General features: G+C 38.7%; 1 long non-coding RNA gene across 1 annotated transcript; it reads right to left on the bottom strand.

Annotated features, from left to right (window-relative positions):
• Positions 1–15,574: 15,574 nt before the first annotated feature.
• On the bottom strand, positions 15,575–23,101 carry LOC140559461 (uncharacterized). The gene is made up of 5 exons (XR_011979891.1): positions 22,743–23,101; positions 19,606–19,681; positions 17,801–17,914; positions 16,779–16,883; positions 15,575–15,867 (listed from the first exon to the last, which is right to left on the bottom strand). It is a non-coding gene; the product is annotated as an uncharacterized lncRNA (long non-coding RNA).
• Positions 23,102–25,014: the final 1,913 nt, after the last annotated feature.

Here is a 25,014-nt window from a genome sequence, read left to right as displayed (position 1 = left end):
AAAGTCAATACATGTATAGAAACTGAATGATCACCTACGTGTTACACACTTGCAGACAGAAAGTAGCGAGTCACACACAGTTGCAGATGCACAGACCCTTGGTTCATGCGGTCCGAAAAGCCTGCAAGACAAAAAAAGAAAGTCAATACATGTATAGAAACTGAATGATCACCTACCTGTTACACACTTGCAGAAAGATAGTAGCGAGTCACACACAGTTGCAGATGCACAGACCCTTGGTTCATGTGGTCCGAAAAACCTGAAAGAAAAAAAAAGAAAGTCAAAACATGTATAGAAACTGAATGATCACCTACCTGTTACACACTTGCAGACAGATAGTAGCGAGTCACACACAGTTGCAGATGCACAGACCCTTGGTTCATGAGGTCAGAAAAACCTGTAAGATAAAAAAAGAAAGTCAAAACATGTATAGAAACTGAATGATCACCTACCTGTTACACACTTGCAGACAAATTGATAGCGAGCCACACACACAGTGGCAATGGAAAGACGCTTGGTTCATGCGGTCCGAAAAACCTGTAAGACAAAAAAAGAAAGTCAAAACATGTATAGAAACTGAATGAGCACCTACCTGTTACACACTTGCAGACAGATTGATAGCGAGCCACACACACAGTGCATACAACCAACAAGGGTCTTTCTATTTCCACTATCAGGAAGGGGGGAGCCATTGGTCCTGAAAGCCTGTAAGACAACGAAAAGGCAATACATGTATAGAAACTGAATGATCACCTACCTGTTACACACTTGCAGACAGAGAGTAGTGAGTCAAACACAGTTGCAGATGTACAGACCCTTGGTTCATGAGGTCCCAAAAACCTGTAAGACAAAAAAAGAAAGTCAATACATGTATAGAAACTGAATGATCACTTACATGTTACAGAGTTGCAGAACACACAGTTCAGACAGTGAGCCACACAGTTGCCGATGAAAATACATTTGTTGAGTTGATGGGGTTCCTGAGAACCTGTAACACAAAAAAGAAAGTCAATACATGTATAGAAACTGAATATAGTGAGGCCCATGGGGTAGTCTTGGAAAGGAGATGGTGGGGGCTAATGATGATTCCTTATGGATGAAATGCAGACATCCTGCAAATAAGAACAGTCCAACAACATATGACGTATAGAAGGGTATAAAACATAAGGTATTCCTTTGTCTGGGAGAGAGAGAAGAGGGGCACCCAGAATTGGCAGACTCCCTCCACACTGTACTTTTGATTGGAATAAAATGTTTCATTGTTACAACTGAAAGACTGTGGTCACGAGTCTCCTTTCAAAAGAAGTCCTCCGAAGAAGAAGTAGAAGAACCATGACAAAGTTTATTGAGGTACCTGCTGGAACAGCCTGACAAAAGTGTGTTGCAATAATCTAACCGTGAGGTTAAGTGTTGTTATGGAAAATTATATTATAACCACATTATAATTTTATGTTGATTCATAATAGACTCATTTAAAATCCACTCATTTATTGTAATCATGCTTAGCCTGGTGATAGTGTGTGCTAACTACAATCATGTGTTGGCCTTGCAACTGCCTGTACGGCATATGTTAAATCGTTCTTCTTTTTCCATGAAACACTATTGTTTTTCCTAGCATAGATTACAGCTACATTGAGAGTGCACCTGACATATTTACAGCCTATCTTGACCTGCTAGTAACCTCTCGACCTGGACAATGTGTCCTCTCAGGCGCCAGCACTCTGATCTATGGGTCACAGCGACCTGAACAATGTATCTCTTCAGACGTCGGTGTGGCACGCACACCCTCTTCTGCTCCCTTTTCTCAACTCCCTAATCTATACTATAAATATGTACGTTAAGTGTTTTTACCTGAGTCTGCACTGTGGTTTCGAACTGCTAACAGACTCAATAAAACTTTGCTACTCAATGCATATTCTTGTCTGCCTTATTGATTCTTGACAGAATTCCACGACAGTGTGTACTAGCTTTTCTGCATCCTGTAGAGAAGGAATTTCTTAGTTTGGCAATGTAGGCTGTCCTAGTTATTTAGCTATATGTTGCTCAAATGATAGATCCGAATTAAATAAGACACCAAGATTTGTAGCTGCTGGACCCGGAATAATGCAAAAAAACAGCCAAGTCTAACATTTAGTCTGAGTTTACTTCTAGTGTCTTTTGGACCTAAAAAGAGAACCTATGTTTTGTTACTGTTAAGGAGAACGAAGTCATGTGGCATCCAGAGTACATCCTTCACACAGTAACTCTAGATTAAAGAAAATTTAGGACTATCAGGTTTGGCTGATATATAGAGCAGTGTCGTCTGCATCTGTAAGTTAACATCCTGTCTGTGGTAACATCTATAATGTAAATAATAGATGCCCTTAAATAGAGCATTGTGGAACTCCATATCGGACATCTGTGTAATTTAGAAATACGGACTGATAGGGTTCGTTTAGATATGACTTGAACCACAATAGGGCTGTTTCTGTGATTCCAACCATGTTCTCTAATCTTTCAAAGAGAATAGTGTTATCTATAGTGTCAAAGGCTAAACTGAGGGCGAGTAGGGCTACGTAGCCTTGATCAGAGGCAAGAAAGAGATCGTTTGTAATCTTTACTTGGGCTGTCTGAATCCAGATTGGAATTTCTCATACATTTCATTTTTACTCTGGTATAAGCAGAGTTGTTGAGGCACAGCATTTTCTAATATCTTGGACAGAAATGTCAGGCTTGAGATGGGTCTGTAATTGACAGTACACCAGGACCAAGACTTAGTTTCTTAATTAAAGGTTTTATAACTGCAAATTAAAGGGATTTACATGTACATGTAACATGTACATGGCCTTAGGTAAGGGATGAATTTACTATTGTTAAAAGAGGTCTGATTATAATTGGGAGTAATTCTGTCAGTATTTTAAAGGGAATTGGGTCTGAGTGTACAGCCTGTATTGTAAAAAAATTATTATAAAAATATTACTGGTTAAGGTAGTAGGGATCTGGGGTTGAGAATCTGCCTTGCATACCTGACTTAGGTTGTATATTTAACAGTCTAAATTTAAATTTATTTGTGGAAGTTACTGGTACTGGTAAGAATTGATACGTAGGTTTCCTTTTTTCCCCTAAGACTGTTAAAACCAATTTTCTATTCTCAATATATGCTCGATACTGCAGGGTTTGTTTAAATGTGAGCAAGTGATACTAATATTACTTTTTTAATACAAGGGAAGAACAAATGGTTTGAATATAGTAAATCATCACTTACCTGACAGATCTCAGGCAGCACAGGTGTAGCCTTTCTCGGTGGTAGAGGACAGAACGTCAAACCTGCAGTCAGCAGTGGAGCGCGAAGAGTCAGCTGAATGGCTTGCTTCCTCGATCCTGCCGTCTGTTTTCTTCCAAACGGTGTCTGGAATTTAGTGTACTAGAGGTCTTCCAGGCCACAGGTACCGCAGTATTACTCTTTGGGCCCGATATTTAATAGGGTCTTACAATAAAATCTCCAACAATGAGAACACCATCTGGAGTAGTTGCCCTCTCTGCTGGAGCATGCAGAGCCATAGACAAAGTTGATAAAGACCCAGTTGCTTCAGCGTTGAACAATATCTCTCTCAGCAAACCGCTCAAAGAAAAAAATAAATATACATCAGCTCCCACCTTAGGCCTTCCACTTTCTTTTTGTTTTTCTTTTTCCTGGCCCAGGGAGAAAAAGGAAATTGCGCAATATGCAGAGGTGGTCAGAGTTAGGGGACCTGTCAATAATAGGTGCCTTTCCCACACTTTTCTACATCTGTTGAAGAAAAAATTAAGAAAAATCTCATTAACTTGTTTACTGTAAATGCAGTGTCTTGTCTGCTAATGATACTGAACATGTATACATCACTCTGTATTTAAAAGTAAAAAGTAATTAGAACATTTTTGTGTACGATGTAAGCTAATTACAAATAATGCTAATGGGTACAATACACACAGTGTAGCATACGGAATGATGAAGCATCTGGTGCTAAGGTAGTGGTATGGGGGCCCCAAATGAAAATCTGCTTAGGGCCCCATAAAGTCTTGGGCTGGCCCTGGTCACGCTGATGCTCCCAGTGCCTCTCCATGGCCACCATATTCCTCGAAAGTAAACACAGAAGTTAGTTAGTGATATAATGTCTTAAAAGCTGTGAGGGAGAAAGGAGGTGCAGTGTGGAGTGGAAGCAACATTTCCTTGTTTCCATACATGTCGAAGAAGCTGGTTGAGAGGAGGAAAACGTTCTGATTGGCGAAACAGCTGCTGCGTGACAAGAAAGTGAGGTTTCCTTTAGTCTTTCCTGCAGCGCTCCAGTTTGCGTGGAAGAGGAGAAACAAAGTTTGACGTCACAACAGAAGCTGTCAAGTTCATCAAGAAGCAAGTTACTGATGGAGAATAAACTATAAAACATCCACTAGCACAAGGAGACTGAGAGGTATGATTGGTCTGGATAGCTTTGTGTAGCTGTTTAGGCTATAACCTAGTAGACGTCTCAGACATTCCACTGACCTAAGTTAAGTTCTCTTCTTTTTTTTCTTCCTTTTTTCTCTTTGTTGTTAGTTTTGTGGACATGAATTTAACAAGAAGAGAATCCTCAGCTGGCTACTGGAGACATTTTTCTGTTCATGTTCTCTCCTCTGCTGTGGAGAAGAGATTTTTGTTGGCCTGTTTGGCTATTTTGGTTCTATTTAGAATTACAGGTATCCTAATAATGTTCACTGGTACAAAAGCAGTAGCCTATATTTTGAAATTAGGAAGGTCAGATGGCATGGAACGATTGCTATGCCAATCTTTTATTTCAGTTTTGTTATCTTATCATATGAATGGCAAATAGTGCTAATGTTAATGTTCCTGGAATATTAATGGTTCTTATGGAGTTCTTATTTTGGTCCATAGGAGGTTGAACTTTGCTGAGAGAGTATAAGGATAGTAATGGTAGAGTTATTTATATAGAAGCCAATATAAATTGGGGGGGGGGGGGGGGGGTAAATGACACTGTGTAATATCTATGCTCCTAACATGGAGGACCCATCTTTCTTTCATGGAGTTAATAAATTGGGAAATGCCCAAGGACAAATGCTTTTGGCAGGAGACTTCAATTAGGTCTTAAATGGGATATTAGATAAAAGTAAATAATCAGGTACCTCAACGCCGAAGGATAGAGCTGCCATTCACATGCTGATGGTGGACAATGACCTGATTCAATCCTAGAAACCAGGAATGCACATTTTACTACCACTGCCATAATTCCTACCCAAGACTTGACCTTGATTTTAATCTCCCAGAGTCTAACCAATAATATCACTGATAGCATTATCAACGCTATTTCCCTGTCGGACCATGCACCTGTTTAGCTTTGTGTGAATATACATTCAGACAGGCCTAGAAGAGGTAGATGGAGAATGAATACATCTCTACTACAGACATCTGAAAACCTGTATTAGACCTGATCAATATTTAGCACTAAATGAAGCCACCCCCGCAGGTTATATGTACATAGCCCTAGATTATCAGGCAGAGGAGGTGGAGTATGCATAATCTACCAGAAAACGCTTGATATTCAAAAACACTGTATCAAATTCACTTTGTTTGAGATTCTCTACATTAATATATCAAATCCAGCCACAAATAAAAATGCATTCACACTATTATTTGTAGGCCTTCAGCACCACACTCTGAATTTTTAAAAGAATTGAGTGATTTTGCTGCAGACTTGGCAGTGTGCAACAACAAAGTTATAATAGTAGGAGACTTTAATATTCATTTTGAAAAAGCAGACAATCCATTAACAAAGGCCCTTGCATCGATATTAGATAACTGTAACTGGACCCACACATTACTGTAATCATACCCTAGATTTAGTCCTGACCCTGGGTGTTAGCATTAAGCTTAGTAACATCAGACCATTATCTAATCTCCTATGAGCTACATCTTAGGCAAAATGTTAATTTGGCCCCTTGCCACTTTTTAAAGCATGCAAAAACCCAATGACCACTGTACAGTTTACGGAAAACCTCCCAGACCTACCGACCTTAGCTTACACTCCGTTAGATTAAACATAGCTAGATAGATTAACAAACGGTCTATAAAATACCCTTCAATTAACCGTAGACAAGGTGGCTCCACCCGCACAGTGGTACAGTGATCAAACTCGTACCTTAAAACAAACAGCGCAGAAACTAGAGCAAAAATGGCGGACGACCCAAGTGTCCCAAGATTCCAGCTTCTTTAACCAGTAATGTATTTATGGACAATTTAATAATAAAATAGAAAGCATTAAACAACAAATCCAACACTCCTTATTAAATCAAACATTTGACCTTAAATCAAAATTGCCTGGTATAGCTGCTTTCGAACATAACTTGGTTGTAGAATAAAGGCTGGAAGCCTTCTACCCACTTCCACAGCCAGAACTAAAAAAATTGCACAACCTGTACACTTGACCCAATTCCCTCTAAAATACTATACTATACGAAATACTCCCAATTATAATCAGACCTCTTTTAACAATAGTAAATTCATCCCTTAGCTTAGGGCATGTACCCAAAACCCTTAAATTAGCAGTCATGAAACCTTTAATTAAGAAACCAAATCTCCTAGTCCATCCATGAATAAGAAATTCCTATCTGGATTCAGACCCCATCATAGCACAGAGACAGCCCTAGTGAAGATTACAAAGATCTCTTTCTTGCCTCTGATCAAGGCTACGTATTCTTTATTAGCCCTACTAGACCGCAGTGCAGCCTTTGATACAATAGTTCACACTATTCTACTAGAAAGATTAGAGAAAATTGTTGGAATCACAGGAACAGCCCTACCGTGGTTCAAATCATATCTAACTGAACACCATCAGTTTATAAAGATAAAAGATTTATCATCAAATTACACAAGTAAGATATGGAGTTCCACAATACTCTATTTTAGGACTGCTATTATTTACATTATACATGTTACCACTGGGCAGTTATAATTTCCATTGCCATTGCCAATGACACACAGCTCTATATATCAGCCCAACATGTTGATCAATTTAGATTAAAGAAAATGGAGGACTGTGTAAAGGATATAAAACTCTGGATGTCACATAACTTCTTTCTTCTTAACAGTAACAAAACAAAACTTCTCCTTTTAGGTCCAAAAGACACTAGAAATAAACTTTTTATTTAGACTTAATGTTAGATCAGCTGATTTTTCCATTATCCCTGGTCCAGCAACTAAAAATCATTTGACTGAATAAAGATTTTAATAAAGTAAACCATCACTTACCTGACTGGTGTGACTGGGTAAGGTCTTGGTGTAGCACCTTCTCAATGTTTCCGGAGAGCACAACAGATTCCAGGCAGCAGAGGTGAAGCCTTTCTCTGTGATAGAGGACCGGACATCATACCCAATTTCATCACTTTAACTGGTGGTACTATTTCCACATATTTCTCAGACTAGGAGAAGCTGCATTTGCAAACACTAGTAAATGAAACTTCACAGAAATTAATCGGGCTGTCTTACTAATGAGCTAAAAAACACAGTCACTTAAAATCCAAGCACATTTGAGTTTGAGAACCTTGAGTTTGGAAAGCTCAGTCAACTTAGTTTGATATTGGATCATTAGATATTCACTTTGCCCCTCCTCTCACTCACAAACAAATCCCTTAAAACCTCAAACATGACTAAAAAAAAACAATGGAGAACAGAGAAACTACACTCATTATATTTCCTCAACATTTCCAGTCTTTCCATTTGGACAAGGATATCTAATCAGAATAGCCAGAATTCCTGCAACAGGTGCTGTTGATGGTAAAAGACAAAATGTGCGGAAATCAAAAACTCTCAGAGATAAAGAGCTGCTGGTGTTACTTAAAGACAAACAAACCTACTGAAGAACAGAGAAGAAATTAAAATCAATGACAAACCTTAACTTCTTCAACAAACAAACAAAAGATTTTTTTTTGCACTTTAGAGATTCTAAACATGCTTGTAGCGCATTTTCATAATGAATAAATCACTACTGTGACACTGTTGTACAATATGCCTATTTTAACCATTTTTAATGTAATATAGTTCCAGTTAAACATCCATAAAGCATGTAAATCCAAAATCAGCTGTAGTGTAGAGAGACATCTGAAATATACTACTACCCTTAGAATAGCCAGATCACAATTTACAAAACAAGTACTTAAGAGAGCCTGCAGATTTCTTGTGGACTGCTCACTAGTGCTTGAAGGTAGGTAAAATTTTATCCCTCTTATTAACGGTACTTACTTGAAGTCCATAGAACCAACCCAAAACATAGGAGTTGGAAAGCTCTCACAAAGTGGTTTGTATTTCAGACATCCTTCTTTCTGATAACAGTTTATAATCCTGGATGTTTCCTTGTGAAAGGAAAGTCTGAACCATGGAAATCCCTGGTTTGAGTTGCTGAGAGTCAATTCAGGAGTGATACATTTGTCTTCTGTGTGTAAAGTCTATCCCAGTGTCCATAAGAAGAGCAAGTTAGTTGTAAGGACTGCAAATAGAGAAACAAACAAACAGAAAACAAGACAAAAGTGAAGCTTTCTGCAAAAGCACAACAGAACAAAACCTCATGAAGCCACATCTAAACCACCTTGCTGCTTCATAGTTCCCTCCCTTTTGGCTTGTAACCTGGCCTACTTCCAATATACTGCCACATAGTGGATGGAGTAGGAATTACCATGAAAAAAGGTCACAATACTGGAGTCAAACGAGTGTCAGCTATGGCTTCAAGTAGGCCTAAGTTTTAGGATTTTTTTTTTATGCCAATATAGAAAATAGACAATAGGCAAGTGGTTTAAAGATCCAACCACAACAGGCCCAATAAGACCTAAAGAACCAGCACAACAGGCCCAATGATAATGATCATTACAAATCAATACACATAACCAATCATCAAAATTATTGCATTTTCAACAACAACAAAAAAACATTCTGTTAATAGACATCTCATATGAAGACTTTTGTATCCTTTGAAAAGAACAAAATCTGGCATGTGTGACTGTCTTCTATAAATACTTATAAATAAATGAACACATTGTAAGGTGAATGCTGTGCCAAGCTCTCACAAAGTGGTTTGTATTCCAGACATCCTTCTTTCTGATAACAGTTTATAATCCTGGGTGTTTCCTTGTGAAAGGAAAGTCTAAACCATGGAAATCCCTGGTTTGAGTTGCTGAGAGTCAATTCAGGAGTGATACATTTGTCTTCTGTGTGTAAAGTTTATCCCAATGTCCATAAGAAGAGCAAGTTAGTTGTAAGGACTGCAAATAGAGAACAAGACAAAAGTGAAGCTTTCTGCAAAAACAGAACAGCACAAAACCTCATGAATAAAACATACACAAAGCTTGACTGAATATAGAAAGAATTAAATGATAGCAAACTTACAGTGAGTGTTAGAACCTATAGTTCCACCAGTAAGGATCTTCATTACAGTGAGGCCTGAAGGGAGCCACATCTAAACCACCTTGCTGCTTCATAGTTCCCTCCCTTTTGGCTTGTAACCTGGCCTACTTCCAATATACTGCCACATAGTGGATGGAGTAGGAATTACCATGAAAAAAAACAGTCACAACACTGGAGTCACACGAGTGTCAGCTATGGCTTCAAGTAGGCCTAAGTTTTAGAATTTATTTATGCCAATATAGAAAAAAGACAATAGGCAAGTGGCTTAAAGTTCCAACCACAACAGGCCCAATGAGACCTAAAGAACCAGCACAACAGGCCCAATGATAATGATCATTACAAATCAATACACATAACCAATCATCAAAATTATTGCATTTTCAACTAAAAAAACATTCTGTTAATAGTCATATCTCATATGAAGACTTTTGTATCATTTGAAAAGAACTAAATCTGGCATGTGTGACTGTCTCCTATAAATACTTATAAATAAATGAACACATTGTAAGGTGAATGCTGTGCCAAGGTCCTGCACAATTGTTTCTTATTTTAGTGACAAATAAATAGCAATTTAATACATTTATAACTATTTTACAAAGTTAGTGAGATAATGTTTACATCAATCCTGATGCTTTAAATCTCTCCCACATGGTGAGGTATACAGTTGATTTATTTAACAATGGTATCGGATCGATACTGTGTATCGATCAATAAGTTTATGTATTGGTATCGATTATATATGGTGTATCTGTAAATGTAACATATAGGAAACAGCATATGACAGCATTATTGTAAGGCATTTCTGGCAACTTCACTGGTTAATAGAATATGCCTACATTGATAAATAAATAAAGTTGCACCCTGATTGGTGAATGTTTAGCATGTCAAATGTATGCTTGAATGTGATTGGCTAATACCAACCACAATAATTGACATATCAAGTCCTCTGGTCAGACTATTATAGAACAGGCTAAAGATGCAGCATGTAAAATTGCAGGTTGACTGGATGAATGGTTTCTAAGAGTTATGTACTATTGGCCTCGCTTTCTTGTGACAAATGTCCACCAAACTTGACATACCCCCTCAAAATAATGTGCTGAACAGATTTTGTTAAAATGGGCTTGTTCAAAGTCAAAGTGTTCAAAATGTACAAGTTGACATTATTCATTATAATTATTATTAATTATAAATATTGCAGGTATTTTGCTACCAGATATGTGAGGATTGGTAAAAAAAAAATCTTGAAGTAGGAAGGATCAAGAAATTACCAAAAAAAAGAAGAATTTTGTGTGTAGGACACAGATGCTACAGACCAGATGCTTTTGAATAAAAACGCTTAATGCTTTCCTGTAACGCCACCATCAAACCAGTGAATGTCATTTTTCTTGAAGCTGCTGTAACTTGTTTGATGTTTCTGGGATTTACGGCTCTTTATGGCAGGAGTAAACAGACCCAAAGTGTCATTCACACTGCTGAGGCAAGACTTTCGTAATATGGTACGTGGCAGTGGATGGCATTTTCAGATGATGCAGTGGCCACTTCCTAGTGCCAGATGTTGATTAGGAACTGAACCCCCTTACAAAATGTGCCTCAGCTCTTTACGTATTGGATAGGCTTGACTCTGGGCTTAAGTTTTCTCGCTAATCGGAGGAATCCTGCTTTGTGAAATGCCCCCCATTAGATGAGCAGAATCATTTGATTCATTTTGTTGCTCTTGATGTGCAGGTATCCCACCAATGCAGAGTATGTCCAAGTTACCAAAGCTTTAATGGCGAAGAGCTCTTTTCTGAGGGATGATGAGGAGAACAGTTATGGAAGTTTGTTTAAGAACGATTTTATTATGGTTGATCACAGAAGAGTAGTTGGTGTAATATTGGTATTGGAGAGATTTGAGTAATTCTCTTTTTATGGTTGGGACTGATATTTTGTGTCTTTGATGAGGAAATCATGCGTTGTTGGAGAGGATACTATGTCTGAGGCCCACAATAAGGTGTTGCCTGAAAAACCTGATTTGATGATCGTGAAGGACCTTATGAAAGCCTTTGCATTGGCAGCATGGAGAACTAGCTGAGGGAATGACTATTGAAAAGCTCTTGGAAGATTCTTGGGGGTAAGTGGAATAATGTAATGGGGAAAAACAGCAGAGCCATCAAATGTGATGTGATGAACCAACTTCATATGAATAGTTGTGTCTTTTATAGTCTATTATAAGATATTTCTGACTGTTCTAGGTTCTTTACTCTCCACTACTGCCTTCATCACTACACTTTTTTGCAACATCATAATGAAGCTTATGTGTATTTTAAGGTTAATGCCATCCATCCTGTGATGGTGTACATTGTCACCGCTTCATCTGAAACAGTGCTTGCAGTTTTCCTCTGAAGGACTCCTAGGTGATCTTCAGGAGATGCTCAGCAAAAGTGTAAGCACACCACTTTCATTTCCACCAGCAGACCTACAGAAGACTCTTAAATTCAGTGCTGCTCTCAGAGGTGTACAGGGTCAAGGGGAGGTGCATCAGTGTGTATCTAATATTACACTAAATTATTAAGTATTCCCTTGATGCTATTGGTGTGTGGCAGATGAAGGTGGTGAGAAATTCCCAGCACCTATTTCTCATTTCTATCCAATAGAAATGAGAAATTTATTTCAGTGGACTTTGTTTACCTTACAATTCATAAAGTAATGTGAAGGAAAGGACACTCTCCCTCTCTATGGAGTTCACTTTTTCTGTACTCAAGAGTCTAATACAATGTCTTTAATATTCAGCCTCTAATTCACTCACTATTAAGGGCACAGAAGCCATGCACTTGAATAGAAAAGTGCACACCTATAAAGAGAGAAGGAATCCATTTGGAAGAAACAGACATCTTCACCTCTGGTGTGTAAAGGAGTGATACAGGAGGTCATTCCTGCTGGTACTATTATATTTTTCAGTTCATCTGCTTTTGCCAGGCCTGCTGGCAACTGAACTGTCAGTCAGTGTCCCCACTCATCCATTCATGAGTCTTTCTGCTCATTCATCTCAGCCGCTGTACCTGTTGACATTTGTACATTAATGTATGTGGCTGCTATGATGATTTAAGTATAAATCAGTTTGCAAGTGCGGACCAAGCTAGCTGAGGCAAGGAGGCAACTCGAGAAATTTAGGCTGGAGTTCTGGGGCTTCGAGCAGATGGAATTCGAGGCCAGACCCCCCTTGCCAGGTAGAGGTTGAGTAAAATTGGATCAGGAGGAGCAGGGGTGGTGGATGCAAGTTTCGTCACGAGAATGAGAAGGGAGAGGAGCGGTTTTATAGCGCGTAGCAATAGAGGGGGAGAGTTTGGGCGTGGTCCTTCTCCCAAACTTTCAGTTATTACATAACTCCATTTTGAGGATAAGGTGTGATTTCACTTCTCTGCAATTCTCTCCATAACAGTACATTTTATGTAAATGTGTCTCATTCATATCGGTGGGAGGAGTGCAGGCAATGGAAAACAGTTGGGGTCTACCTGGGGGGGAAGGGGGGGGTGGGGACTGGTCCTAAGCTTAAAAGGCATGAAGGCATATGCCTTCTTCTGCAGACATGGAAGGCCTGGCTGCTCACAACCATTGGAATGCTAATAAACCTGGAATGAGACGATGGGGAGAATACAGAGATAGAAAATGTCATGACATGAATGTAATAATGGAAATAATGCCATGAAACAAATACCACTGAAATCCTTCACTCGGTAGGGGTCATATCAGTGTCTGTAAAAAACATACAAAGCATGACATCCTGCCATTCTATTACACAGAAATGAGGACAAATTTAGTTCAAATGAGAGCTGTCTTATGTTCAAACTGGGGCCAGGTCCTGTGCAGTAACTGCATCCCTACGTTTGCATCCATGAACTGACAGTCCTTCGTAGAGCTCATGTCAGTCATTTTTACACAAATAACACGTATGTGACAGAAGAGATTCAAAATAATCTTATTAGTTTAAATTAAAACCTATATCTAGCTTAGACCTAAGCCTAGACAAGCCACTGACCATTGTAATAAATCGAATAAAATAGGACTATAATAAATGTAAAACAGAAGAGGCAGCGAGCTAGATAATGAGGGCTGTTAATGTTTTAATAGAACTAATTACACTCATTTATCCAGACATTACATGCTGCAAAATGCATTTTACATGAGACACCCACACATTGCTGGACCCCCTGACAGATATCTCCATTATGCGCACATGCACTCAGTCTCTAATGTTGTTGAACTGTGCAGGTCTAGTGTAAAGTGGTGTAAGGTGATTGAGTTTGGAAAAAAGTCGAGTCTACTGGCCTCCAAGTGGGTTGTCCTCACAACTGCACAACTATACGCTTTGACTTTGGCTATGTTTTATACTTTAGTTGGAGAAGCGGGCAGGGAAGAGGAGGAGTACTCAGTACAGCTGGTTATTCTAGTGGTCTACAGCTTTGTCTGACGTTACCACACCAAGGACTGGTACAGAGATATTCAGTTTCCCTGAATGGCTTTGTAGCATATTTCTGTTATAGAGGACCCTAACCCTCATATATAGGTATTGAAGTTACAGTTATTGCCACAGTCATAGCCACAGTTACTGTCACAGTTAATGTTACTGTGTGATGGTAACAGTAATCCACGGATGAGGTCGTTTACAGTTGCAGTATAGTACTAAGTACTTAATGCAGAACTGCTGTAACACACAGTATTGTGCAAAAGATGACTAGAGCAGAACAGGCTGTGATGGAAATGCAGTGCAGGTGATATACAGATGTCCAATGATGCTGAGTAACAGATTAATTTGATGGATTGGAGTGTAGATTTGTTCAATCTGATGGCTGTAGGAAGAAATGACCTGTCAAAGTGTTTTTTCCTGCAGTTAGGTCTGCTGCCCATTGGGTGCTCTCTGTCCATGTAGTGTTTTGTGGACTGGGTGAGAGTTCTTCATGATCACAGACACCTTTGCCAACATCCCATTACCCTCTCCAGCACCATCTCCACTGTGTCCAGTTTAGCGCCCAGGACTGAGTCAGTCAGTCTAATGATCTTGTTCAGCCTGTTTGGGTCTTTTGTTGTAGTATTGCTGCCCAGCACACAATGGCACAGAAAAATGATACTTGGCACCACAGATTTGTAGAAAGTTCATAGCAACTAGGTTGTCACACCAAAGAACCTCAGCCTTCAAAAAGTAGCGCTGGCTTTGGCCTTTCTTGTACAGCTTGTCCATGTTTACTTCCCATTCCAACTTGTCCCACAATTGAACACCCAAAAATAGTCCAAGACTAAGCTTAATCCCTGTGCAGGAAATTGGCCCCTGTAGTTTCATGGTTCTTTCATAAGAGTCTGGAATTTCATCTTCATACTGGATTTATAATCACTGTATGCTTTTTATCATCACCTACATTTGTTTAAAACTAATTATAACTGAAAATGATTCTGATCTGCTTTTTTGGGGGTATTTTCATTTCACTTCTCACTCTGTGTGGCCAGGCCATCTGATAACACACCAGCCTGGTCCCTCAAAGCCCTGCAGGTTCTTGTTAGATGGTTCCACTGTTGTCTCATTTCTTCCACAAGTAGAGCCTCTTCCTCGATAAGTCTCTCCAGGTGCATCACCTTGTCAAAAACGTTCTTCTTCATGTCTAAGTGTTTCAGAGGATATAGGTAGGGCTAGCTCGTATTGGGTTTCACAGTAAACAGGATGGTGCATCGGTAAGGACACAGGAATAAAGACGAGGGAACATCATTTCTTCTTATTAAACTGTATTGTAATCCAATAGTACTTCACAGTACAACTTGACATTCAGCATTGCTCACAGTCTGAAATAACAAATAAAAAACAAACCATCAAATCATATTCGAACAAATATTGTAAACTGCTGAATCAGATAAGAAATGATCACTTAATAAATAATAAGTATTAACATTCAGTTCTAGCAGGAATAGTATTTAAGGGACATTACGTTCTAGACAATATGCACACGGTTACATATAGAGCTTCCCTATATGTTTGGCGAACATGAGAACTGCACTACTATGTCCTCAGGCGGAAGCCATTTTTCGCACAGAACAAGAACTTTACTGCAGCTCGAACGACTTTCTTTCTCTCTTTATTCTTTAACATGGAGTTCATTCTCACAAGAAACAAACTTGAACAGCCAACTAGCTGGCACTTACTTGTCATCATCAACTCAATGCATGGATATCACCAGCTGAACTGAATTGGTTGGCAGGGGAGTGTAATTGAATTGAAAGGCGATGCACACAGCATCAGAGCTCCTGCTTCTCTCTCTCACTCTCACTCCACATCTGATGACTTGACATCTGATGTTAGTGCTGCAACTGTCTGTCCTGACTACACAGGCAATGCGTGACTGGTTTTACATTGTGGAGGAAGAAAAGCAGAAGCACTGTGACAGTTAATCAGAGGAGTCGGGCGTTCAGTCATTTTCTCCTGACTCTGGAACATGGTCACTCTGTGAGGTTGAAAGCACAGTTTAGTGCAAATGGGCAAAAAAGGGGGTAAAAATGTCAGGTCTAATGATCTTCATGGTCAGAATCTGCACATTTCTATGGTCTGAAACAAATGAAAAGTCTGAGTTTAATGAGTTCAAATGAAGAGTCACGAAAATAGTTCATGTCAAAATTAACATACCAGAATCCCAAGTCATAACGTCAGCGAATACAAAAGTAGTCGTAGCATACATCAGAAACAGCAGTGCTGCTAGAGTTTTTAAACGTTGAGTGAACAGTGAAAACTCCAACAGCCCTTCTGTGTCTGATTCAGTCACACCAGTGCAATAAACTGGTACTATCTGGGTGGTGGATTATTCTCAGCACTGCAGTAACACTGACAGGGAGGTGTGTTAGTGTGTGTTGCACCAGTGCGAGTGAGTCAGACACACAGCAGTGCTGCTGGAGTTTTTAAACAGATCAGGGTCACTGAGAATAGTCCACCAATCACAAATATCCAGCCAACAGCGTCCTGTGACCAACTGGAAATGATAGTCTTGTGGAGGTCCTGAATACTAAAGAAAAAGGCAAAGGTGTGCTGGCAAAGTACACAGGGAAAAAGATGGATTACAGTATGTAACTGTACAACAACCAAGACCTATATGGTCAGTGGAACTGATCAAATGGAAAACGTGCAGAAACAATGAGGTGGTTTTATTGAACATGCTCACTAGAGTATAAACACAGTATAAAGATTATGTAAGGGTTTAAGTGTACGATGTGGAAGGGGCACTTTGCTCCATGTAAAAATTTATTTGAACTGGAAATTACCTAAATGACCTACAACTTAATGTTATTGTCACAGATTTCACATTTAAAAATTAATTCCACAAGTTCATGATGTCTGGGAGGCAACCTGAACATGGCTACTTACCAGTTACTCGATATAGATCCCCCCTTTTCTGCTGCATGCCCAAGAATAGGCCTTCAATCACATGTTGCAACCCCACTGGATCATCTGATCTGGGTTCATGTGGAGCTGTAAAGAATATTTGTCAGGTTAAGGTGGTTGACATTAAAAGTAAATCTAACATATTGAGATAAAGACAAAACAGTAAATGACTAAACAACATGGGATGTAAAATTAAAAGACGACACCCATAAATGTTTTGCCAAGAAAATCTGAGAATCTATCTATATTTTGCCTTATTTTTAGTTTTAGGGTGACTAATAAGTATTCCAACATTTTGACAGAGAAAGTCACATCACTTATGCAATGAGAAAGCAATTATACAAATAATTTTGAAGTTTGTTTGCCATGGTCACTCTATCAGTTAAAAGGGCAGGTGTTAAAATATACTTGTAAAAAACAGTAAGATGATCCTCCCTCCTGACATGCAATGTGATCATATCCACTCGAGCTGTAATGATGAAGGAACTGATAAAGGTGCTGTTTCACCAGGGCTTAGTCAACAAATATGATCAATGAAAAGTAGGGTAAAAAAGCACAATACATGAGCACTGTAAGTAAAGGATCACTTCCCAGCCTTACTCATGTATTTTGTAGTTAGAGCCACTCGTGGCAAAAAGCTGTTAAATATGGTAGTGCCTACCCCTGTTTGGTTTCTGCCACCCTGCGGCACCTACAGCATTTATATCAGATGTCAAGAATACAAATTTGAAGTTTAAAAACACCACCAATATGGTAAAATACTTAACTGTGTGTTCGACAATACACAATTACCTCACATTTTGTAGAACGCCCCTTTGCATGCAGAAAAGTCTAAGTCATCTAAGTCAAGTTTTGTATTTCTGGGAATGTCTGCCGGCTTCTGCAGATAGGGCCAATATCCACACATTATATCAATGCAGAAGAACTTTCCGTTTGTTTTTGTGGCCAGTTCTTCTTGCAAAAATGGAGGATTGGCAAATATCTCCCTCAATACATGTTCAGACCTTTAAGCAAACTGCCACCTCCAGGACGACTTCATCACATATGATGTTTGTCTTTTTAGAGGTCTCTCTGGCTGCAGCCCATGTTGATGTCCCACAGATTCCTTTTCCATGTACCTGTAACACAATGTCACTATCAAATATATACAAAAAGTAAATCCTGCTTCACTATGTACAGCCTAAAGTGTTTTGATAAATATCTTACTGGCTTGGCCTTCTTACGAACGAATCTTTATCACTGGCAAAAAAATGCCATCAGAAAATGTCTGTTCCTCTAAAGAAAACATTAAAGATAATAGAGATACTCCCTAGAGATTCTGACAGTTTACAGTTATTAATAATAACATAACTCTTTGTTTTGCTGAAACGATGTAGTTTTCGGTTTCCATCGACAGACACAGCAACTGTATCTAGGGTGCAAACTGGGCAAGAGAAGTGGTCAATGCTACAGAATTTTTTTTTTCATGATGACAATATGTTCATTCAAGGAAAGCTTTTTGGAAGATACACAAATCGCCACAAATGTTCCCATTCTGGAATTAGGAAAATACTGAATAACAGTGGCATTCTAATTACAGACCTGCACAAATAAGGACAAGTGGCTTTTCAACAGCCTCACCCTTCCAAATTGTTGTGAACAACATTTTAGGTGTAAAAAATACATACCAATAACTTGGTGTGCATTTACATCCGCAAAGCATTGTTCACTAGCTGAAGCTTCAGATGTTCTTGCATTTTCTGGATTTTTTTTTTTTGACATTTTCATACATGACGTATGTTTCCTCATAGAGGATGGGAAGCGGAACCATTTTTTGTTATTGTTCAGCGACTCATGAAAATGTATTTTACAAAATGACCTGTAAAGGAGGGACAAGGCACTGGTGACCCGTGTCCATCATGGGGGTCAATGTGGACACTGTGGAGAACTACAAATATCTAGGAGTTTACATTGACAATTAACTACACTGGGCTAAGAACACTGACGCCCTCTACAGGAAGGACCAAAGTCGTCTCTATTTTCTAAGGTCCTTCAATAACTGCCAGACTATGCTCAGGATCTTCTATGAGTCTGTAGTGGCAAGTGCAAGTGCATGCTGGGACAGGCTGAGAGTGGCAGACACCAACAGACTGAACAAACTGATCCAAAAGGCCAGTGATGATGTGGGTGTGAAGGTGGACTCACTGAGGCAGTGTCAGAGGGGAGGATGCTGTATAAGCTACATGCCATTACGGATAATGGCTCCAACCCACAGGAGCACATTCAGTGCAAGACTCATCACCAAAATGCACCACAGAGCACCACAGGTCATTCCTACCTGTGACCATCAAACTCTAACTCCTCCCTCAATGTGTGACACTGTGGTTCATCAGAAAAATACTAAAATTATACTGTTCATATGTGCAATAATAACAGTAATGCAATTCATTATAATATATGCAATAAATCAGTGGTGCAATAATTTCAACACATTACACATTATTTCACACATGGTGATTTAGATCAGAAAGGGCTGATTACCCAGACATGGATTGATCATAATCCCAAACACTAACTAGCTTTTTTCCAGTGGTGATCTTCACTGAAGTTCTCTTTTAGTCAAGGACCAGATTTAATGCAAGTCTGGGAAACCAGCTCAGATAGTTCTAACATTCAGATGATTAACCTCAAATAATCAAATTAGCCCATTTTCACAAAACCCATCATGTAAAATTCTAAGGTCATATGGTGTGTGTTTCTGTACTGTACTCTGAGGGAGTATAAAAACTAACCAGAAAACCAGCTAACATAAACTCTACCATTAACTCACCTGTCCACGTGTCTACCTGGTCCCTGCAAGAGGCAGAGAAAGATAATGAGAATCAATGATGAATAGATGTTCAAAGCTGTAAAAAGAGAAAGATCATAATTACACACAATTAGATCCAGTATGAAATCAGTTAGTACAGCATACGAGATCTCTAGCCAGCACATCGTGACAACCACAAAAAAAACACCAGCTGCTTTATCTAGCAAGCGCTCCTCATTAGCCACCTAGCGCTAGCTAGCTAATGTACGAGCTCAGCTGACACCTCACTCTACGCTAATGAATGAGCAGACAGTGTCTCCCGTTCCCTTATCTTCATATAAGCTTTTGGTAAAAGATATGTTAGAAGAACCTCTGATTTAACCACCAAACTATATGAGAATGGCCACAACTACAGCTCGCTGTGTACCTGATGCTATGTTAGAGGCTGCATTAGCCTAGCCACCTAGCTAGCTGTTACCTACTAGCTAGATAAATCACCCTTAATCAGTAGAAAGTACCCAGTTCCCCTATATCTTAAACCTAAAAAGTGGTCAGAGGTACGTATATCCCATGAGACCAGGCTGATTATTTCACTTATTAATTAAAAACAATAAAGATAGATATATACAGGCAGACAGATATATAGATCTATAGATAGATATATTGGCATAACATAAAATCATGAAATGTAATATATAGCAACAGTAAATTACTATTAGGCCCATATTTGAAGACAGATTTTGGACTACTGAAAGAACCCTGTTGATGACAGGAGTGATTTTAATGTGTTCAGGTGTTGGTGCAGGTGTGTATACATGAGTAAACTCAGGTGAGCACCAGTTCACAAATGCATCTTTCAAAAGTCAGAGAAACAGCTGCTGCTGGAACTTTAGAACTGTGTCTTTATGATGTAAGAATGTTCTATTATCAATCATTCCATTAAACTCCCAGTCGCTCCTCTGATCCTCCAGCTGCAGACATGTAACCAGCACCCTCTCCACACATCAGGACAGCAAATGTAGGACAAACAGTCTTTTCATTATTCCTGCCCGCCGTGGCAGTGTGCTTTAGCCTTGAGGTTGTTGAACTGACTGGGTTTTTAAAGTCTGCTGCTGATGTGTGTTTTAATTTTAACTGGGTAAAAGTTGTAATGTTGAGAAGCTGATGATGTTTTTGGGATGGTGGACAGACTATTAAGGTTTGCAAGTGGTGAAGAATTTAATCTATTGATCTATGTAGGATTAGACAGGTAGAAAAATGGATAAGTAAGAAACAGTTACAAATAAAGATAAGACAGACAGAAGAAGTAAACATACAGACTAAAATGTACATAGATAGATAAAGAGAGAGAGAGAGAGAGACAGCTGAACTACAGATGGACTAAAGATGCTTGAAATAAAAAAAGAGAAACATCCTGACTGTTCTACAATTCATTTAATACAGTAATTTATCTAACTGTCCTAAAAATTCTCCAAATGGATAAAAACAAATGACGGGTTAACAGATACATAGCTAGCTAGAGAGATAAATAGACAGATAAATAGTTAGAAAGATGAATTTTTCAGAGTTTTCTACTCTCAGTATAAGAGGTAAGGGCTAATTTAATTTTAAAAGTTCTTGATATTTTTTTATTTACATGATAAACAGCATTATCTGATTTCTTTTTTTCATTACAGGAACCTGTGTTTGAAATGAAACAAAGACAAACACCCTGAATGTCCTAGTATTTCACCAACTGGATAAAAAAATTGAAAGGTTAAAATACACATAGCTAGCTACCTAGATAAATAGACAGATAAATAGTTAGATAGATGAATTTCTCCGAATTATGTGCTCTCAGTATAAGAGGTAAGGGGTCATTTAATTATATTCATTCTTTATATTTTTCTATTTCCATGATAAACAGCATTATCTGATTTCTTTTTTTCATTACAGGAACCTGTGTTTGAAATGAAACAAAGAAAAACACCCTGACTATCCGACTATTTCATCAATTGGATTAAAACACTGACGGGTTAAATGAGACCTTGCTAGCAAGCTAGAAAATTAGACAGATAAATAGTTAGTTTTGTGCCCTCAATATAAGAGGTAAGAGGTAATTCAATTAAGATAATTCTTAATATTTTTATTTTGCATAATAAAAAGCATTATCAGATTTTTTTCATTACAGGAACCTGTGTTTGAAATGAAAGAAAGACAAACAACCTGACTGTTCTACAAATTCTCCAAATGGATAAAAAAAATAATAAAATGACAGGTTTATAGACACATAGCTAGCTAGCTAGATAAATTGACAGATAAATAGTTAGATAGATGAATTTCACCAGATTTTGTGCTCTCAGTATAAGAGGTAAGGGGTCATTTAATTAAAGTTATTCTTTATATTTTTCAATTTGCATAATAAACATTATCTCATCTCCTTTTTTCATTACAGGAACCTGTGTTTGAAATGAAACAAAGACAAACATCCTAATTGTCCTACAAATTCTCCAACTGGATAAAAAAACTGATGGGTTAAAAGACAAATAGCTAGCTAGCTAGACAAATTATCAGATAAATAGTTCGATAGATTAATTTCTCAGAGTTTTGTGCCCTCAGTATAAGAGGTAATTCAATTAAGATAATTCTTAATATTTTTCTATTTACATGATAAACAGCATTATCTGATTTTTTTTCATTACAGGAACCTTTTGAAATGAAACAAAGACAAACAACCTGACTGTTCTACAAATTCTCCAAATGGATAAAAAAAATAATAAATGACCGGTTAACAGACACATAGCTAGCTACCCAGATAAATAGAAAGATAGAAAGAAAGATAGCTAGATAGATGGATTCCTTCGAGTTTTCCGCTCTCAGTATAAGAGGTAAGAGGTATTCTTTTTTTCATTACAGAAACCTGTGTTTGAAATGAAATAAAAAGAAACACCCTGACTGACCTACAATTTTACCAACATAAGCAGCAATATGGCCTACAAGCGATAATACAGTAATACATGTAGTCCCGCTGCTAGAGGGAAAAGCTAGAGCTGCGTATGTTGCCACGGATAACTATCGTGAACTGTATAACAGATTGAAAACACTGTCTGAAAAGTGGATGACTCCCAGAGAAAAAAAAGAAAGAGGACATCGAGAACACCATAATTTTCAAACAGTACCTTAGAATTGTGAGTCCAGACCTCAGACGTTGGATAACTGAACACAGCCCGGCGTCCATAACACAAGCAGTGGAAGCAGCTGAAGCTTTCGTGGCAGCAAGGCAAGATGAGAAGGAGTTCCTGCTCTGTGATTCCAGCATCAGAGTGTACCAATACGCGCAGACAAGTAAGTCTGGGGCCGGGGTCAGTTGTGGTCCTAAGCCGCTAGTGAATTTATCACCAAACAGGGGCGCTGGAGTACTAGCAAAAGAAGCTAAGATAGTCAGGCAACAGATAATCGCCAAACTGTTTAAACACAGCTAGCTAAAATCAGGTTGGCCAAAAGATTTAAGATTGTCCTAAGCTTGTTACCAGCACAAATCATCTTTGATATGTTCCAAGACCCGAAATAAGCTTTCAGGAACAGGACAGTAGTGAGATACCATACCTGTAAAAATAGGACACAAAACATTTAAAGCCCTTATTGACACTAGAGCTAGTCACATCCTGATAACACCACAGTGTCTTCCAGAATCCCAGTTTGTGAGTACAGGTAAACTTGGGGTCAGGTGTATACATAGAGATGAACAGGTATACCCCACAACTAAACTCATGGTTAACATCAATAACCAAAGCTAGACATAATGCAAAAATCTGCTCATGCTGTCGTTTTAGGCAAAAATATCCCGATTCTGGTAGATCTTTTAAACACTGAGCAGAGAACTGCAGAGGTTATGGCTGTAACAAGGTTGTAGGCTAGAAAGGTTTAAACTGCAAACAAAACAGTGGAGTTTTAAAAGAATTACCATATGCTGTCAAACCAAAATGCAAGAAAACAAAAAGGACAGGAAAAAATTAGAGGCACAACAATAGTGGAACAATTGGATACACCCATAAGTGAAACATTTGCCTTACCTGGTGACATAGCAACGTTGCAAAGGCAGGATGAAGCACTCAAACCCTTGTTTTTAGACTGTGCTAAGGAAAGAGAATAAGCTCAGAGAAGTCAACTCATTCTGAAAGACAACAAGCTCTAGGTCAAAAATGGTGTTGAGCGATTAGTGGTTCCCAAATGTCTCAGAGATGAAGTTTTAAAGCTGGGTCATTCGGACCCGTGGCCAGGTCAATTGGGTCAGGCTAAAACACACAGCAGATTTGCAAGTCGATTTTACTGGCCAAGTCAGCTGCTAGATATAGCTGAATTTTGTAATGCCTGTCCAGAGTGTCAGTTAACAGCATGCCATTTTCACGGATTGCCACGGATATAATATGCCCTTTACCAAGAGGCCGGGCAGGAAATCGCCATATTTTAGTAATCTGGGTCTATGCTACCCGGAAGCATTTGCTCTGAGAAAGACTGAAAGGCTAAACATCCTGTCCTACGTTCTCAAGATAAGGGACAAGCTGAGGGAGCTGAAGGAAAGGATACCAGCTGGGCTGTTTAAAGAACAACCAGGACAGACAAGCCTCATGCAGCACATTATCTGGTACTGGTATCTGGTATCTGTCACTGGTAGCTGACTCATCACCAGCCCATACACAGTAGAGACTTGTGACTATGTGACATGTTAACTACCTGGTGATTCTGGGGGAATGAGGGTGCTGCAATTTCACCAACTGGATAAAAACAATGACGGGTGGATAGACACATAGCTAGCTAGCTAGCTAGATAAATAGATAGATAGTTGGATAGATTAATTCCTCTGAATTTTCTGCTCTTAGTATAAGAGGCAAGGGGTCATTTAATTCAAATAATTCTTTACATTTTTCTATTTAAACAATAAACAGCATTTTCTGCTTTTCTCTTTCATTACAGAAACCTGTTTCTGAAATAAAACAAAGAGAAATGTCCTGACTGTCCTACAATTTCTTCAATTGGATCAAATCTGTCTAGTTAGGTAGATAGACAGATACGTAGCACGCGTAAATGTAACACAGGAGCTACGTTAGCTAACTCAGTGTCTACACCAACCGTTACGCCACAACAGGCATTTCTATTGAGGGACAGATCAACCATAGGTTGGGATTCTTCAGGGGTTTGGACCAGTGTTGATATCTCACTAGGTACTCTAAGGAGAGCTTGGCCAGAGATGCGACGGACCAGTGAGTACAGGGTTAAAGATACAATCATATATTTATTCACAGAAATGATGTGACCTTCTTCTTATGTGTGTGTGTGAATAGTTGTGAGTGGCTAATAGGAAAGAAAAAAACCATAAAAAGTAGGAGTTATAAATGAGTTATAAGAGGAAACTGTAGATCAATGAGGCTATATAAAAAAAAAAACAGTATT

The sequence above is a fragment of the Salminus brasiliensis genome, chromosome 7 (assembly GCF_030463535.1).
Source record: "Salminus brasiliensis chromosome 7, fSalBra1.hap2, whole genome shotgun sequence".
Taxonomy (NCBI): domain Eukaryota; kingdom Metazoa; phylum Chordata; class Actinopteri; order Characiformes; family Bryconidae; genus Salminus; species Salminus brasiliensis.
This window is presented reverse-complemented; position numbering and strand designations above follow the sequence as displayed.